This window comes from Mastomys coucha, unplaced genomic scaffold (genome assembly GCF_008632895.1).
Source record: "Mastomys coucha isolate ucsf_1 unplaced genomic scaffold, UCSF_Mcou_1 pScaffold21, whole genome shotgun sequence".
Taxonomy (NCBI): Eukaryota; Metazoa; Chordata; class Mammalia; order Rodentia; family Muridae; genus Mastomys; species Mastomys coucha.
Window position 1 is genome coordinate 60,424,465 of NW_022196904.1, and position 16,750 is coordinate 60,441,214.

The 16,750-nt window shown below is 42.1% G+C and overlaps 2 long non-coding RNA genes across 4 annotated transcripts in view; both read right to left on the reverse strand.

Moving 5' to 3' along the window:
* Positions 1-961: 961 nt before the first annotated feature.
* Positions 962-16,750, reverse strand: part of LOC116102381 — a 67,220-nt gene continuing 51,431 nt past the window's right edge. For 2 of the 3 annotated variants that reach the window (XR_004123121.1, XR_004123120.1), the window contains exons 5-7: positions 16,003-16,212; positions 7,620-7,729; positions 962-1,456 (exon numbers count right to left, since the gene is read on the reverse strand). This is a non-coding gene — a long non-coding RNA (uncharacterized LOC116102381). The remainder of the gene's footprint in view (positions 1,457-7,619; positions 7,730-16,002; positions 16,213-16,750) is intronic. The other variant, XR_004123122.1, reaches the window with a different exon arrangement.
* Positions 12,027-14,550, reverse strand: LOC116102383. Its single transcript, XR_004123124.1, has 2 exons — positions 12,809-14,550; positions 12,027-12,288 (listed from the first exon to the last, which is right to left on the reverse strand). It is a non-coding gene; the product is annotated as an uncharacterized LOC116102383 (long non-coding RNA).

Consider the following 16,750-nt stretch of genomic DNA (forward strand, 5'->3'; position numbering starts at 1 on the left):
GGAAGGAAGGAAGGAAGGAAGGAAGGAAGGAAGGAAGGAAGGAAGAAAGAAAGACATTTCTTTGCCCTTAAGCAAGAATACTTCTTTGGTGATTGTTTTATCTCCACGATTTTTTTTTATTTCCTCTTACTTGCTGAGGGTTTAGCCGATGACCCCTCTCAGGCTAAGTTCTATCTCCTAACTAAATTCTACCTCCCAACTCCCCTTTACACCCCCAAGACTGTTTTTTTATTCTTAAAACATCTGTTTTAATGCTTATGTCCTGTTTGAACCAACCAAATGCACTGGCCCTCTAAGCAAAATTGGACGAGTGAAGAATGACTTGAAGTGTCGAAGGGTATGATAGACTCTATTTCACATTTAGTAATGTAAGAAATGTATCTGAAATACTATGATCAGCCTGGTGTTACTGGTTTAATGACAAACTTATCTGTGTTTGGTGCTGTGACAAATAGTATCAGAAGGAAATAAATGATAGAGAAACCTGACTCAAGATTTGCAACTCCTGTATGTTGCCTTGGATCAATGGGTTGTTCCTGGCTGGCATCCTGCTTTCCCTGTCTCACAGATGCAGGTATGTCCATGAGCACCACCAGAGCCATCCTCGATAGTCCCAAGAGGACATTGTAGAACTGAAAATTGAGTCAGAGAACTTTGGAGTTGTAATGCAGCTTCATTCCTATTTGCATCTTCTTTGCTTTTGCTAACCTTGTCAACAGGATGCCACATGGAGCCCTTAAAGCCTGCCTCCAGAAGTTTAGAATCAAGTTCATTACAACTGGCAAGATAACAAAGCTTTGCAGGGACAATTTGTACTCAGTCTTCCTTTTCTTATTATCATATCTCATTTGCTTCTTATTCATTTTATTTGCCAATATAATTTGAATTTCTGTTGATCATGTTGAATCTTTTATAGAGCAATATATGACGTATACTTTGTCAATGATTATGGGGTGTGTGTGTGTGTGTGTGTGTGTGTGTGTGTGTGTGTGCATGTTGCAGAAAAAGAATTAAATCATTGGAATCATATCATCATCACTTGTCATTTTTTTAAGGTTTTTGAAAAAGGAGTATTCCAAAGTGTGCAGGCTACCCTTAAATTTGAGATCCTTCTACCTCAATCCACTACCTGAATAATTAGATTACATGCATGCACCACTACATCCAATTCAGTCCTGTTTTTGTCTGTTCAGTGGCTGGTTGAGTAGTTAGTTAGTTGGTTAGTTAGTTAGTTGGTTAGCTAGTTAGTTGGTTAATTAGTTTGTGACAGAATCTTGCTATGAATCCCTACCCGGCATGGAACTCACTGTGATTGCCTTGAATTTGTGGTAATCTTCCAGACTCTGCCTTCTGAGTGCATCAAGGTGTGCTGAGCCACCACACCTTGCTTTCCATGCTGCTTCAGATCTCTCTTCTGTCACTTACTCTCTGGGAAGCCCATGGTGAGCTGTTTTGCCTGTAAGTTAGGAATGAGGAATGAATGACACCTGTGCTGTGTGATTAGCTATAGTAACTAATGAAGCAGGTCATCTTCAAAGTATTTAGGAATGAGTAAATCTTGTCAACCAGATGGAGAGTGTTTCAGCCAATGAAAGAAGCTGTGCCCAACAAATATGATTCTCCCTTCTACTTTTCAGTGCAAATATGAGCTCTCTAATCATTAACCTAGGATGGTATTGGTACAGAGAGGGAAGAGAGCCCCTTGAATCCTCAAATGGGTACTTGTGATTGACAAGCTGGAGCAACATAGTGGCTGGCTGCCTACCCTCATGCTTACTAGCAGCTCAGCCTCAGGTCAAATGGGAAATGTACAAAATACAGATAGGAATATTCTGGAGTAACCCTTGGGTCTGTGATTCAAAGAGCTCTCTGGGTAATTCGGGAAGTAGTGGGGAGGGACATGGGGCTTGGCAAGAGCTCTGCTACTGAACCACATCCTAGCCATCACCTGGTGACTACCAGAGACTATAACCCTAGAAGGTGTCTTCCATTGTCATCATCCTGAAATATGAAATAAAACTATGGACAGAACCAGCTTCTCATATTCATCAATCTGGATCAACAAAATAGTTTTCTAAATGGCTGTTTTCACATCCTGAATGTCTTGTAATATCAAAACTGAAAAAAATGAGCTAGCAAGATGGTTCTGTAGTAAAGGCACTTGCCCCCAAGCTTAATGAGTTGGAATCCCTAGGACCATTATGGTAGTAAGAAGGAATGGGTCCACCAAGTGTCCCCTGACCCGCACATGTACATCACCATGGTATGTATATATATTCACACACACACACACACACACACACACACACACACACACACACACACACCACAGAAGAACAGAAGACATGATTTGAATGAATTCAGTAAGCAAGTAAGGAATTGATAATCTGCTGTATAAATAATACCTGACATAATAATATTCCTTTATTAAAAAAGGAAAATAGTTTCGACATGTGAGTTTTGTACTGTTTTCGGTATTGAGGTTCTACTGTTCCCAGTGCTCATTTTTATCTTGACATGTTCAAATGTTACTTAAAGGGATATTGTGGTTTGCTGAGTTTCAAAGGGGACAATCAAACGGCAAGCAATTCTGCTCTCCCAGTGACCGCCCTCATCTCAGGATAACATGGCTACGGCGTCTCATTTCTAAGAAATACCAGACATTATAGTTGTAAATGGCATATTTGTGTCCTCAAAGGAAGGCATTTCTTGGATGATTGTGATGCAGATATTTGAAAAGTTCCCAGGGTAGTTCCATTTGTGCAATCACTGTTGGAAAACAATGATTTGAATGACTCTAGTACAATCTAAGTGTCCCTTCCCTGCCAACCCTGACAAACAGCAGCATGATCTTGCTCACTGCTGCCACTGGAATGAATTATAAGGAAGTCCTCTTTGCCAGGTATCATGGTGCATACCTTTAATCCCAGCACTCAGGCAGAGGCTAGTAAACTCCTGTGAGCTCAAAGCCAGCCAATCAAGACAACATAGTGAGACCTTATCTAAAAACAAATGAAAAGAAAATTTTGGGATTGAGATGATCTCCACTGAACTCAATAAAGATGCATTATGCTCTCCATATTCAGAAGACAGTGTTAAGGGTGTTGTGGTGGTAGTGGCTTGTTTGGTTGGTTGACTGGTTTTGGTTTTGGTTTTTGTTTTTTAACTGCATTCTATACCAAATATAGAGACTGCAACTTTGTGTCCTATCTTGGTAGAAAAGTGGATTAGATTCTTTAACTGACAAAGATCAAGACTCGAAGTAGTTCTTTTAATAAAAGCTATGTAAGCTGGACAGATTGCCTAACAGTTAACATCAGCCAGTATTCTCCCAGTAAATCTGGCTTCAATTCGAAGAACCCACATGGCAGCTCACAACCATACATGACTCCAGTTCCAAGGAATCTGAGGCACTCTTTAGACCTCCAAGAATACCAGCCACACACATAGTACATAGACGTACATGCAGACAAAACAATCATACACCTAAAATAATAGAATTAAGTTAAAACTTTTTTGAAGCTCTATTAATCAAGCACATTGGGTAGCTAAATATGAGCATAACCTTTTTAAAAGTAAGATTCTTCCATCTAGATCATCCTGCTTCCAGGCTCAAAATTAATAGATAATTTTTTGCTTCACTTGCCTTAGACTCAATCTCATCCCATTGCAATGTGTCCCCAGAAGTATGGTGTATTGAAATAGAAGATTTAGACATGTATGCATGTATGTATATTGTTTGCTGAGCATGATGGGGTGGTGCATGTCTTTTATCCCAGCACTTAGGAGGCTGAGGCAGGTGTGTCTCTGTGAGTTCAAAGTCAGCTTGGTCTAAGTCTCAAGTTTCAAGTCAGCCAGAGATACATAGTGAGAATTGAAGGGTTTTATTTGGTTTTGGCGGAGGAGAAGCAGTTGGAGGGTTGGTTTGGTTTGGGTTGGGTTTTAGTTTTTCAAGACAGGGTTTCTCTGTATAGTCCTGCCTGTCCTGGAATTCACTCTGTAGACCAGGCCTCTAACTCGGAGATCTGCCTGCTGGGAAAAATGGCATACACCACCATTGCCTGACTGACATCTTGTCTTTAAAATGTGTGTGTGTGTGTGTGTGTGTGTGTGTGTGTGTGTGTGAGTGAGTGTGTGTGTGTGCACATGATGTCATAGAATTGTCTGCTTATGGGGTAAAATTAATATATATCATGAATAGAATTTTATTTGGGGTAGTTCCTCCTCTGGCTGCATTCTTGCCTCAATTTTCCACTTCAAAATAACAATGAAGTTGTAAGTTAGAAAGCAATTAGGCCAGCGTAATGGGACTTGGAGAGATAAAGATACAGAAGGATTGTGAGTTTGAGGCCAGCCTGGTCTACTATTCACAAGACCATATCTTAACAACAGCAAAAAGGCCAGGAGTGAGGATTGGTATCAGAACCTCATGGGGTCTGGTGTACGTAACTGGGACACTTAATCTTTTATGTGGATAGCTTTCTGGGAAGGAACGCATCAGGACAATTTTGCACTCCCACATGTGTTGTGGTAGTATGACCCTTTCTCAAAGTGATGGTATAATAATTCCAGAGTTTTCACAGATCTGTAGAAAGATTTTATTACAAAATATGGTCCTTTCTGTGACAAGGATTGTACTTGAAAAGCATTTAGGCAAATACAGTTTTTACACTATGTAAGAAGATTCAAACAAACATGGTCAACATTATGTGGTAGATACAGTCAGTGTCTAATCTCTCCAAATGTTTAACCATCTTACATAATACGCAAAAGAAAATTAAATGTGGAGTTCAATTTGTGTTTTTATTTTTAAATGGCTGACACAGATTGATTCCTTTTTAATTGAAAGTTACATGGCTTGGTTATACAACCTCAATAACAAAAACAAAATCAGTTTGCAATCACTGGATTTATCTGAGTTTTGCCCCTCAGCCAGCAATAAATTACTTCACCTTCTAATAAAAATAATTCCTAATGTTGAGAAAATACAGACAAGTAGAGGAAAGCTTTATTAAGATCATCAGTATTAGAACTAAATCCTTTTTTCTCATTAAAGAAGATACTGTCAATTTAATTAATGCACATTAATCCCTAGTTGACATTAAATTCATCTAAACCTCTACATTCATATAGATTATTAATAACAAAGCACAAAAATGTGTAAATTGATTCATATATGGAAAAAGCACAGGCCTAGAAATTCACGTGATCACATTCTTAAGTATTCTATAGATGAACTAATCATTGAAGGTCATTTCCTCAGTTTATTAAACACTTTTAATTTAGAAGAAACCAAAGAGGTAGAATTTCTAATAAGAAAATCAGAAAAAAAATTACTAGGATATTAAGTTAGAGTTGCTATTTCCTTATAAATAACCATGAGTTGCTAAACTATAAAAATTGAGCCCCAAAATGCGCCGGCAGTAATAAAAATAGCTGGATTTTTATTTCAAGAAATTACTCTACTTTGTGACATATCTGATTTTCTTCTTATTTTTCTTGAAAAGAAAAATTTGCATAAAGCAAAACATAGCTCATTCCCAACCTTTAAACATTTTCTTTCTTAAGTAAAGACGTGTTTTTATTTGTGTGTGTTTCAAATGTGTGTGGATGCCTCGAGAGGCCAAAGGGGGCACAATGCTCCCTGGAGTTACAGGTGGTTGTGATCCACACAGTGTAGGTGCTGGAAACTGAACTACGGTCCTCTGAGCTCCCTGAGCTGTCTTTCTAGTCCCGATCCCCAACATGTTAAAAATCATTCTAAATAATAAAGTGATTTTTTTGTTGTTGTTTTTATTTGGTTTATTGAGACTTGGTGGTGTCCATACCTTAGGCTGATACCAAACTCACTATGAAACTGAAAATGGCCTTGAGCTTTGGATCACCCAAGCCTCTGCCCTCTGAGGGCTAAGGTTATAGATGTGTACCAGCATGCTTAATTCATACTGTGCTAAAAACCGAACCCACCACCTCATCTATGCTAGGCATTTCCCTTCTAACTTGGCTGCAACCCCATAGCCAGTTATTTCTTTTAAAATGTTTTTACTATGTACTTACATTACCTAGAATTCTAAAACAGACCAACCTCAATTTACTAAGTGTATGCCAGGCAGGGTATTTTTATTCCCAGCCTTATCAATCACTTTCAGGCTACAGGCTTCTTTACAAAGTATGTTATTGATCATGTATTTTAACACGGATTTCAAATAGTGTTCTATTCCATGCACACAGAGCAGCCCTATAAAGGGCTTAACTTCAACTCAAGGGTTCCTTCTTATGGATCCAACACCTTGCAATAGAGCAACACAGGGCCAGCAAAATAACTCTCTTTTCCATGTCTATGAACATGAAGAACTTACTAAATCACAACTAAAAGAATCAAACTTGTGCGTTATCCAACTTTTCAACTTCATGATAAGCTCTGGAGCTAATTAATTAAATAGACTACAGGATGCCAACTTTCTTTATTTACCTTTTTTTGTCTTGATAAACATGAGTAAGCTTGAATGGACACCTCTATTTTCCTTCGGGTCTGAAAGCTTCCTTTCATGTGTGTGAAAAATGGCTAACCATGTCAGGGTTTATCAAACAGAGCCTTGTGTTTGTGGCCAGTCCCTTTTCCCCTTATCTGGCAAACACATTACCCTCTCCATCAAAATGGGATAGAGCAAACACCGCAGCCACCCTTGTGCATAACCAGGGCTAACTTAAAGAGCCTCAGTACTCTTTAAACTCAGCAAGAAAGGTGATTAGGCTCCAGATCTTTGGGCATTATCTTATTTTTGATAACTCTGCTATGAAAAAGGCAATAAAAAGCAAGCTCTCTACATGATGAAAGCCTGCTAAGGTGTCTGCTTATGAGCTGTGCTTAAAAGGAAGAGAGGAGAAAAGAAATATGTAAACTAGCTTAACTATTTGACAAATCTCAAAGGGAGTAATGTTTAGAAAAGAATTTATTTATGCATTAGAGACAGGCTCTAGTCCTTCCTTCGACCTCACAGTCCACGCACAGGAAACAACAGATCTTGGGGATATGCCTTCGTGTTTTAAAGGAACTTGGACGCTGCTATTTGCCTGAATATGAAAAAGTCAAAGATTCATTTCAGGAGTGTGGAATAGTGTTGGGAGATGCAGGAAGAAGGGTTATATAGTTCAGTGATGTCACCTTCACCCTCTTCTTAAAGATAATTGGAGTAGGGCTGGAGAGAAGGCTCAGTGGTTAAGAGCACTGGCTGCTCTTCCAGAGGTCCTGAGTTCAATTCCCAGCAACCACAGGGTGACTCACAACCATCTGTAATGGGATCTGGTGCCCTCTTCTGGTGTATCTGAAGACAGCTATGGTGTACTTATATACATTAAATAAGTAAATAAATAAATAAGTAAGTAAGTAAGTAAGTAAGTAAATAGGGAAAAGTGGGAAACACCCAACACCAAAGCAGAGGTCAAACACCTGAACTTAACTGTCAGATCAAACCAAGCAACAACAAATGACATGTGGAAGAAAACATTTTATCTGATGTACAAAGTCCATCCCAGGTTTGGATCAAGTTAACTGTTCACAAAGTCCAGTGACCTAGGACTTGCTGTGTTTCTGGTATACATACAGAATAGAAACAGACCTCCTTATGACGGTCCAGGCATTGTAAATAAAAGAGCTGAGTAGGACACTGAACACCGACTGAAAGAGAAGAATGGTGTGGTTCCAGGTATGAGGTTAATGTTGATGAGCCTGAAAGAGAAGAAAGGTGTGGTTCCAGGTATGAGGTTAATGTTGATGAGCCTGAGGACACCAGCTCCTGGCTCTGCTTGATCCAGGCGTTCATTGGAGGAGGGACAAAAAAAATGAAAACTATTCATCCCTGAAGTCCTAGGATCTGACTGTAACAAGAGAAAGTCTTGGTCTGTAGCAGCTAAAGGTGACCTGCAGGGGAGGGGAGTGCTCGGTCCACCACCTCCCAGGAACTCCACTTTCAGTTGAGCTCTCAAGTTACTGCTGCTGGAAGTAGCAATAGACCAGCTCACAAACAAAAATACACCATAGGCAGGTAATGTTACCACAGTTTCCAGTTGAGACTGGTATTGTTATAACCCCAAACTCAACATGTGGGTCAGGAAGCAGCAGTACCTAAAATTTTTTTATTATTTAAACCTATATGTATTCTTACATTGATATCCTAGTTTTTAATGGACAGTCTAATGTGTTGCCAGAACATATTACCTCCTCCTAGGAATAAATTCGGCCTTGTGTAACCTAGTAGTGCATATCTAAAACACATATTATGAAAGGATGCTTTTAACATAGAAAGCTGAAATGCCCCTGCCATATTGCATATTAACAGTGAGACTTAAGTATGCTATGGAAGACAGAGGTGCCTAGCACACTGCAAGAGTGAGAAAGAAAGAAGTGTGCTGGTGTCCTTATGGAATAACGGGGAACAGGGCTGGAAACTGAGGACATAGCTGTTTGTCTCTCGAGGAGTTTCCAGCCAAGTCTCTCTGATTCAGTGTGCATTTGGTGCTCAAACATTTTGGTGGCATTCTCCCCAATTTCTGGAGCTGGAGTTTGTTCTTGGGCTTTACATGTAAGGTTATTTAGTGTGTCTTGAACTAAGATACAAGACAGACAAAGATTGTCTCGCTCCTTGGGGGTAGTTTTGTTCTGCTGACACTTGAGTGCATACAAAACTTTTTTTAGCTGCTTAAACCAATGCATCCTTAGTTTGAGTATTAACATTTGGCCATACAACATCCAAGTGACAAAAAAAAACCCATATTTTCAATAATGATATTAAAACATTAGTGTATTACCATGGTCTATAGCAACAGCAGCTGGATGACTGGATGGCTAGGAGTTATGCCTGCCAGTTCTTTTTTTTTTTTTTTTAGATATTTTCTTTATTTACATGTAAATTTCTCCATTCCCAGTTTCCCCTCCAAAAAACAAAGAAACAAACAAAAACAACAAAAACAAACCCCTGTTGCCTCCCACTTCCCCATGCCTGCCACCCCGCCCTCTCCCACTTTCTGGCCCTGGCATTCCCCTACACTGGGGCACAGAACTTTCACAGGGCCGAGGTCCTCTCCTCCTATTGATGATTGAATTTGCAATCCTCTACTATACACATGCTGCCTGAACAATCAGACCCCTCCATGTGCAGTCTTTGGTTGGTGGTTGAGACCCTGGGAGCTCTGAGGGTGCCAGTTCTGTTTTAAGAGCTTTGGGGAGTTAGTTCACATAACCCTTTTGACAATCCCTGATAACAGGTATGATTAATATTTTTCTACATAAAATAACTCAGGGACAAAGAAATGGAGTAAACTCCCCAGAGATATACAATTAAGAAGTGAGCCAAACTTCAAAGAGGTTAATTTGTATATGTATGTATCAGCATGTATTTAAACTAGTCAAAATATTCCTTAGGAAAGAACATATGAGATGGTTTTATTCATTATTAAAGAAAGCTGGTAGTGGGTTGTTTTTTTTTTTCAAAAAGTTTATCCACAGAGTCAAGATGTGGCTCAGTTTCTAGAGCACTTATACACCAAACCCTGAGTTCAATCTCAGCCAGCACCACATAAACCAGGCAAGATAGCACATGTCAGCCATCCCAGGAGGTAGGGGCAGGTTCCAGAAACTTGAGGTCATCCTCTGAACTACACATCAAGTTAGAAGTCAGCCAGTGCTACATGAGACCCTGTTTCAGGAAGGAAAAAAGGAGAGAGAGAGAAAGAAAGAAAGAAGGTAAGAAAGAAAGAAAGAAAGAAAGAAAGAAAGAAAGAAAGAAAGAAAGAAAGTGGGAGGGAGGGGAAGGGAGAGAGAAAAGAAGAAAAAAAGAAAGATCATTCTCAATGTAAACCAATGATTTCTAAAAGCTTTGAAAAATGACCACAAATAAATTCATAGGATACCTCAATACTTTCTTAGCATGAGTGATTAAATTGCATAGAATTTGTTTACTACAAACTACTGTCCTTTCCTTCAATGTACTGGGTCTGCCTTAGTGCCCCTGGCTGCCATGGAGGAAATGGGTAAATATTTCCCTTGCCAGCCTGCCCTGTCTTTCTCTCTGGATACTGTGTCTGCCCTTACATTTGATCATGGCTGTTTTCTCAGCAGAGAGATGTCTTTCCTGGAGTTTTCAAATGTTCTGACTTTTTCTTTTTCATTGAATATCATCTAAGGATAAATAGCAACATCTAGAGATAAAAAGAATGGCTGAACATGATATTACTGGCAACGAAAGGCTACCATTGAGATCTCTCAAACATGCCCTAAGTGTGAGATGATAGAAGAAAGGCTTTAGTGGCAGTATTAAAAATAAGACATTTAATCAAAGAAATGTTAATTAGAAGTGGGAGGATATAAAACTTAGTTAATGTCTTTATTTAAAGGCATACATCAAGCCCAAAGATAGCATCTAGGGATAATATTCAAAAATGAAGAAATGAAGAAGGAAGTTTTAAAGATTGCTATCACCAGTGCCTATTATCAGTAAATAATTTTTTAAAATTGTTTTGCCCCAATAATAACCTAAGGAGTGAAGGAAAGAACTGTATTAGCTATATTGACTTATGGGAAGGCACTTATTCCCTTGATGTCTTTGTTTAATGTCTACATACCTACACCCTGGAAATTCATGCCAGTGATCATTTGATAATGACCATCCCATCCAACCTAGAATGACAAAATAAAGTCTGGGGAGGAAGGTTGGTTAGATACAGGATGCTGCCAAGATGACCTTTCAGGCTTCAAGAATCTCTAAAAGACAAATGCAAGACCACCAGGCACAGGCAGCAGCACTATGTCACTGGAAACCATACATTTCAAACTTGTCTTCTAATCCCTTAAAAAAATCATTATTAGCCAGAACAGCAATAATACAGGAATATGTGTCCCATTTTTATCACAGCCAAAACAATTGTCTAAATGCACACAAGTTAAAACATGTGTTTTTGCTGGGGCTCACAAAAATAAGTTTCCCCAGCAAGCTGCTTTCTTAGAAATCCCTTAAGAGAGTACACAAGGAGGGACTCAAGGCTTCAGCTGTATATGTAGCAGATGATGGCCTTGTGGGACATCAATGAGAGGAGAGGCCCTTAGTCTTGTGAAGGCCACAGTAAAGAGGAATGCCTGGACAGGGTGGGTTAGTGAGCAGGGGGAGGGGGAATAAGATAGGGTGGTTTTCGGAAGGGAAATGAGGAAAGGGGATAAAATTTGAAACGTAAATAAGGAAAGTATCTAATAAAAAATGCCTTAAGAGAAGATAATTTGTTGGATTCTGCAGTAGGTATTACTAACTTTAGGTTACATTTTTGCTAGACAGCTGAGGCGATTTACTTTTTTTATTTTAAAGTACACAAATATTTTGAATGTTTCTTAGGTACACTGAAGAGTTTGTCTTCTGAAGGAAAACAAAAGAACTCGTTGGTGGAGTTAAACAATGGTAGTAATTCCAGCAGAAGACCTTCTGAACTACATTCCAAAGCCACACAAGAGGAGCATCTGTGGGAAAGGTCCATTCTTTTCTCCCTGCTCCTTCAGCACCCCAAGCCTGCTACTGCTAGAGAAAGAGAAAGAGGGAGGGGAAAAAAGCGGTGTCCTCACCACTTCACCCCTAGTTCAAAAAATACTGACTGGTCCAGCCACAGACTCAAAATGAATTCTCTGATACCACTTTGGGGGAGGAAATAGGGAAAATAAGAGTTAGATGTTCTGGGATTATAAAGGTATTAAAATATTTGAGGGTCTCAGGTAGAGAAAGGTTTGTTGCCAGTAGTTGTTCACTGAAATCTCTTACAGGATTCTTTTTTTTTTTTTTAGCCTAGTCTGTGATGCAGAACCCGCTGTGCTAAATTATGAACCAAAGGCTTTGGGGTGGGAACAATCAATCAAAATACCTGGGGTAGTGTGTAATGTGCACGCTCTTGTCAGCATGAACAGGCTGCCCCTGAACATGGTCCCCCAGCAGGTTAAATAAATATGATACTATAGACAAACCGACAGGATCACACGGGCATCAATCAGCTGTTGATAAAATACAATCTTCCTTTAATACACGCTGAGAAAGTTATTTAACGGTTACAAAACCTATATCCATTTCTTGTCTTTTTTTTTTTTTTAAGTCTTCGTCGAAAGTGTAACTCTTTTATAGGGGCAAGGGGGGGGGGAAGTTTCCGAGATTCTGGCGGGGGTGGGAGGGTGCTTTTAGTGGTGCCAAAGACGTGCTGTGGCTCAGACTGGCCAAAGGTTCCCGACCAGCAAACCACACCTGAAGCAATGGCGGAGATCTGGAATACAGGGTTAGCTGGTTGAAGCAATCTCTGCCTGGGGACCCCTGGAGCGTTTCAATCCCATCTTTATTTCCCTTCCTTTGGGTCCTGATGCTTGGGTACTCGGAGACCAAATGAGGGAATAGCAGCAGCGCTGCTTTGGATTGATTCCGGGAGCGAAGAGAAACTGGGCAGAAAACAATTTAAAGACGGATGGGGTAAATGGAATAGGAACGTGTCCCCAGCTAAGCAGGTGGTAAAAGGGAGGTAGCAACTGACTCTGCAGTCAGTGGCGGTGAAATGGGAGGACTTGCGACTCAGTGGCGAGCACGCTGTGCCTGTGAGCCGAGAGTCGTGCCTTAAAAACCATCTTTACAGTAAGAAAGAGTCCCTTTCGCCCCTCTCTAAGAGGTAAAAATAAAAGGGAAAACCCTTCGCTACGGTCCTGGGCTCTCTTAGCCCCCTTCTTCCCCCATGGGATCTCCTGAACTGCGACAGGGCCCACCGTGTCCCGGCTTTGCTCCTGCGGTTTTCTCACCGCCTTACGTGTCCCCACCGTCCAGGTAGTAGTTGGGTGGTGGAGCTCGGAGACCATCGGTCTTCAGAAGGGAAGGCTCAATGGTGACAGCCGGATCTCCTAACAAGTGGAGATTAACGTCCTATCTAAAAAACTAAGGTCTCCTAAGTGCTGTCGGTTCAAAATAAATACTGCGAGCAGGCAGATCCGTCCCCTGCCACTCAATTCTGGATCGTTCCCAGCCGGTAGAAATAACTCGCAGCACAAGGTGTTGATGGCCACGTTTGCCTGCGCACAGTCCTCCCCAGCAGGGACCCCAGATTTCCAAAAGGCCAGGTCTGCTCCTCCGCGGCTGGAAGAACTACTGGGATTCCCGCAGTCTACGCAGCACATTCCCCGGTGGTTTCTGGAAGATTCCAGACTGAGAAACGGCTGCGCTGGCGGCTCCAAGGCCTAAACTCTGATAGTTCACACAGCGCTGCAAATAGACTGCCCGCACGGTTTAGGCTGGGGGCGGAGTGAACCGGCGCCCGCCCGTGGGTCAGTTTATGACCCCCAGTACTGCTCCGGGACCCTGGAGGTGATGGCTGCTGTCAGCAAAACGAGCCTAAGGCGGATTCTGAGCCGGGTTCTGCCGGCTAGGGCTGGGGTTGGGGTAGGGCTTGAGGAAGGTGGGCTATGGGTCTAGACGAGAGTGGGAGCCTGACTTTTCAGAGTACCTCTTTCAACCCCAGAACGCCACTTGGAGTTCGTTTACGCGCGAGCTTGGCGTTGTCTCCTCCCCGGGTCCAGGGAGCGATGACTTGAGGAGGCACCCGAACCATTGCAATCTTTTTGGAAACCTGGCGCTCTCAAGAGCTCTATGCCTGAAACTGACACCCGCAAGCACTCTCCAGGGGCCTGTTGAGCAGATGGAGTGGCAGGGCCAGGCGGGGCCTGTTGGCGAGACACGGGGACATTTGTCATGGGTGACCCTTGCGCCTCGGCTTCTGAGCCCACGCCGGCGTGGGGAGGCCAGCGCTAATGTAATAAAGCGAGAGCGACAAGAGGAAAGGCCTCTCTCGCCCCGGGGCCGCCACATGCTCACTCCGTTTTACTGTCAGGGCTGGTCGAGGCTGTGGCTTCATTTCATATTCCATTAATATTTACAGCAGCTATTGAATTTCCCATTACAAAGTTCACCATACACAGTGCTAATATGAAATTTTAATAGTATTGTGCACATTATGAAAAGTCCCACCATTAAAAGGGGAGGGGTAGGATCTCAGGGAGAAGTTATCCTGAGAAGTTACTTGCCACTGACTGCTTGAAATGCTCCCTAGTCGAGGGGGTTGGGGGGGAGCCCCGTACTCATTTGCAACTATTATCATAAAGATGCGCAGCAGTGGGCTTGTTATCAATATTGAAATCAAAAGAGAGGGAGGAAGTGGAATGTAAAAAGCAGGCTGACTAAATTGAGTTTTCCAAGTTGTGTGCGCCGGGCTTTGCCCTCACTCGGAGAAAATGATTCTGTTCTCCTGCTTTGTAGGAAATGAGTGGAGACTGAGCAAGCCGCTTTCCAGTTTGGGTCAGGTTCTAGCCGCCCTCGGTCCTCCCCGGTAGTCCCTGGGGCTGTATGCAGCTGCTGAGAAAAGCCTTACTGGCCCTCTTCATGTCAGCCAACCCCAAGGTCCTCAAGTTCCCCAAAACTACAGCCTGTAGCTTCAACGGTGGCTAAGAACTGTGAAAATAACCCTTTTCTCTGTGTGATGGGCAACTTCTCTGGATTGGTACTCTAGGGCAGTTATTTTTAGGAGCTTCATTTGGGCTGGTGAATGGCTTCCTAGACTCCAACCCAGGAGAAGACCAAAAGTTAACTCTGGGTGAAAGGGTGTGGGGACACTCGTGGAAGTGAGGCTGCACAAGAAAGAAAATGCTGCAGAAAGTGAGGAGTCCAGACCCTGGAGTACCAAGTCAGGATTCTATCTTCTGCCTCTCAAAGGGCTACTCCACGGAGCCCAAGGGTCAGGCCTGGTATAGCATCCAGCTCCAATTCAGAGCTCACCTTCTGGCACCTAGGGCCACTTGGCAGAGCAAGCCCCTCAGCTTGAGGGTTCTGAACAGACTGCAAACCACCGGCAGTTCCTCAAAGATGTATACCTACGTCCCCACCCCTCTGTTATGATGAGATGAATGAAAAATGAAAAGTTTCTCTCTCTCTCTCTCTCTCTCTCTCTCTCTCTCTCTCTCTCTCTCTCTCGGTTTGGTTGGGGCATGGGGGTCAGATGAACTGAGACTGCTCTGCACCAAGCTCTCTCAGCCTATCCACCCACCCTCGCACTTTCCCTTCTCACACTCCTCAGGGTGTGAATTATGACAATACTCTGAGCACTACTTCAGTATCTTAATAGGTTTCTATCTCTGCAAGGAGATGGCAATTTCTGACTCTTCAGATTACTTTACAGCTAAAGGAAGATGCTGGTGACAAAAGGTAAGGGTGGGTGACAGTTCCTCAGGAAGATCAGCCATTGACCGCCCCCTCCCATTTAAAAATTATTAGTACTATTACTAGTCCCCATATCCTTGTGAGGTTTGTGTGAGTATGTGTTAAAACCCCTAGATGTGTCGCACTTTGTCACATCCTCTGTGTGTGTTTTTAGAGAACATTTGAATGAAAGGCTTGATGCCAGGTATTGGTGACACACGGGGTGGAATTTTCAGCCGTTCCACAAAGAGTTGGCCGCCTCTATTTGCATAAGGTCAGAGTAGGGCTTGTGATAGAACTTTACCAGCATCCCTGTCTCTTAGCAACACTCCTGCACTCTTGGTCCCTGCATTAAATTGACTGGTCCCTTCTTTTTCTTCCTTTCACTGGGAGGCTTACAATAAAATGTCACCCTTCCAACCTGTGCCTGTCACCCAGTAGGTCATCTGTATCTCCCCACACACACATTTTTCCCTCCCTCCCTTTCCCCTCTCCTCCTCCTCCTCCCCTTTCTCCAAAGCTCCAATTAGAGGCTGTGAGGATTCACTGTGTGAGATCCCAAAACTGTTTCATTTTATGGTGTTAATTAATATTAATACCACTTCTCTCTTTGTTATTAATTTTAAAAAAAATCCCTCATAAACAGGCAAGATAAGGAGTAAATTGCCAGCACCTGCCAAACAATGGGTCTGGAGAGGGGCAATAAGGCAGATGGAGATGGAGGGAACAGGGTTTAGGTTAGTCTCCTCACCTCTTCATTTGGTGAAGGGTTGAACGAGCTCTGAAACCTCAGAAGTGCTTGGACTATGCCAGGCAGTCTTCTTGGCTCTGGGACGTCGACCAATGACAGGATCCAGATGCTGATAGGTAGTGTTAATGGAGGGTCACGTCTGGACAATAGTATCCATCACTTGCCTCCTGGCTCTTCTGTCAGATGGAGTCATTTCTGACTACTCCATCACTAAGATTTAGGATAGATTCAACAATTACCTTTGCCTTGGCAACAGGATATACAAATTGGTACCCAAAGGATGAAAGAGTAACAGGTCTTACTAGCAGTTCTTGTTATTAGCTTACTGTACATCCCTTTTTTACTAATTTTGAAAGAACATCCTAGATATTTGATGAATCTTTCCCTATTTTGTTCCATCAATAGCTGCCCAGAAATACAAACCCACAGGATGGTAATGGCTTGATTAGTGTACAACACACACACACACACACACACACACACACACATTTTTGCCTGAAAACCTGAATGATTCCACTATTTTTATCATTTTACTAGCAGAGCAAATTAAATACTCTCTGAATTCTCTACAGTTTTACAATGTTCTGACCTAGGAAACATCATCTGTGGACCAAGACCCATAGAAACAAAGTTCCTCACCATTTGAAAAGTGCTTGTAACTGAGTGAAGGTAGACTTCAGAAAGGAAAGGAGATAGAAAAAGCTTTGATACAGCTTTTGTTCCTGAAGCTCAGGATTTGTTTAAGTGA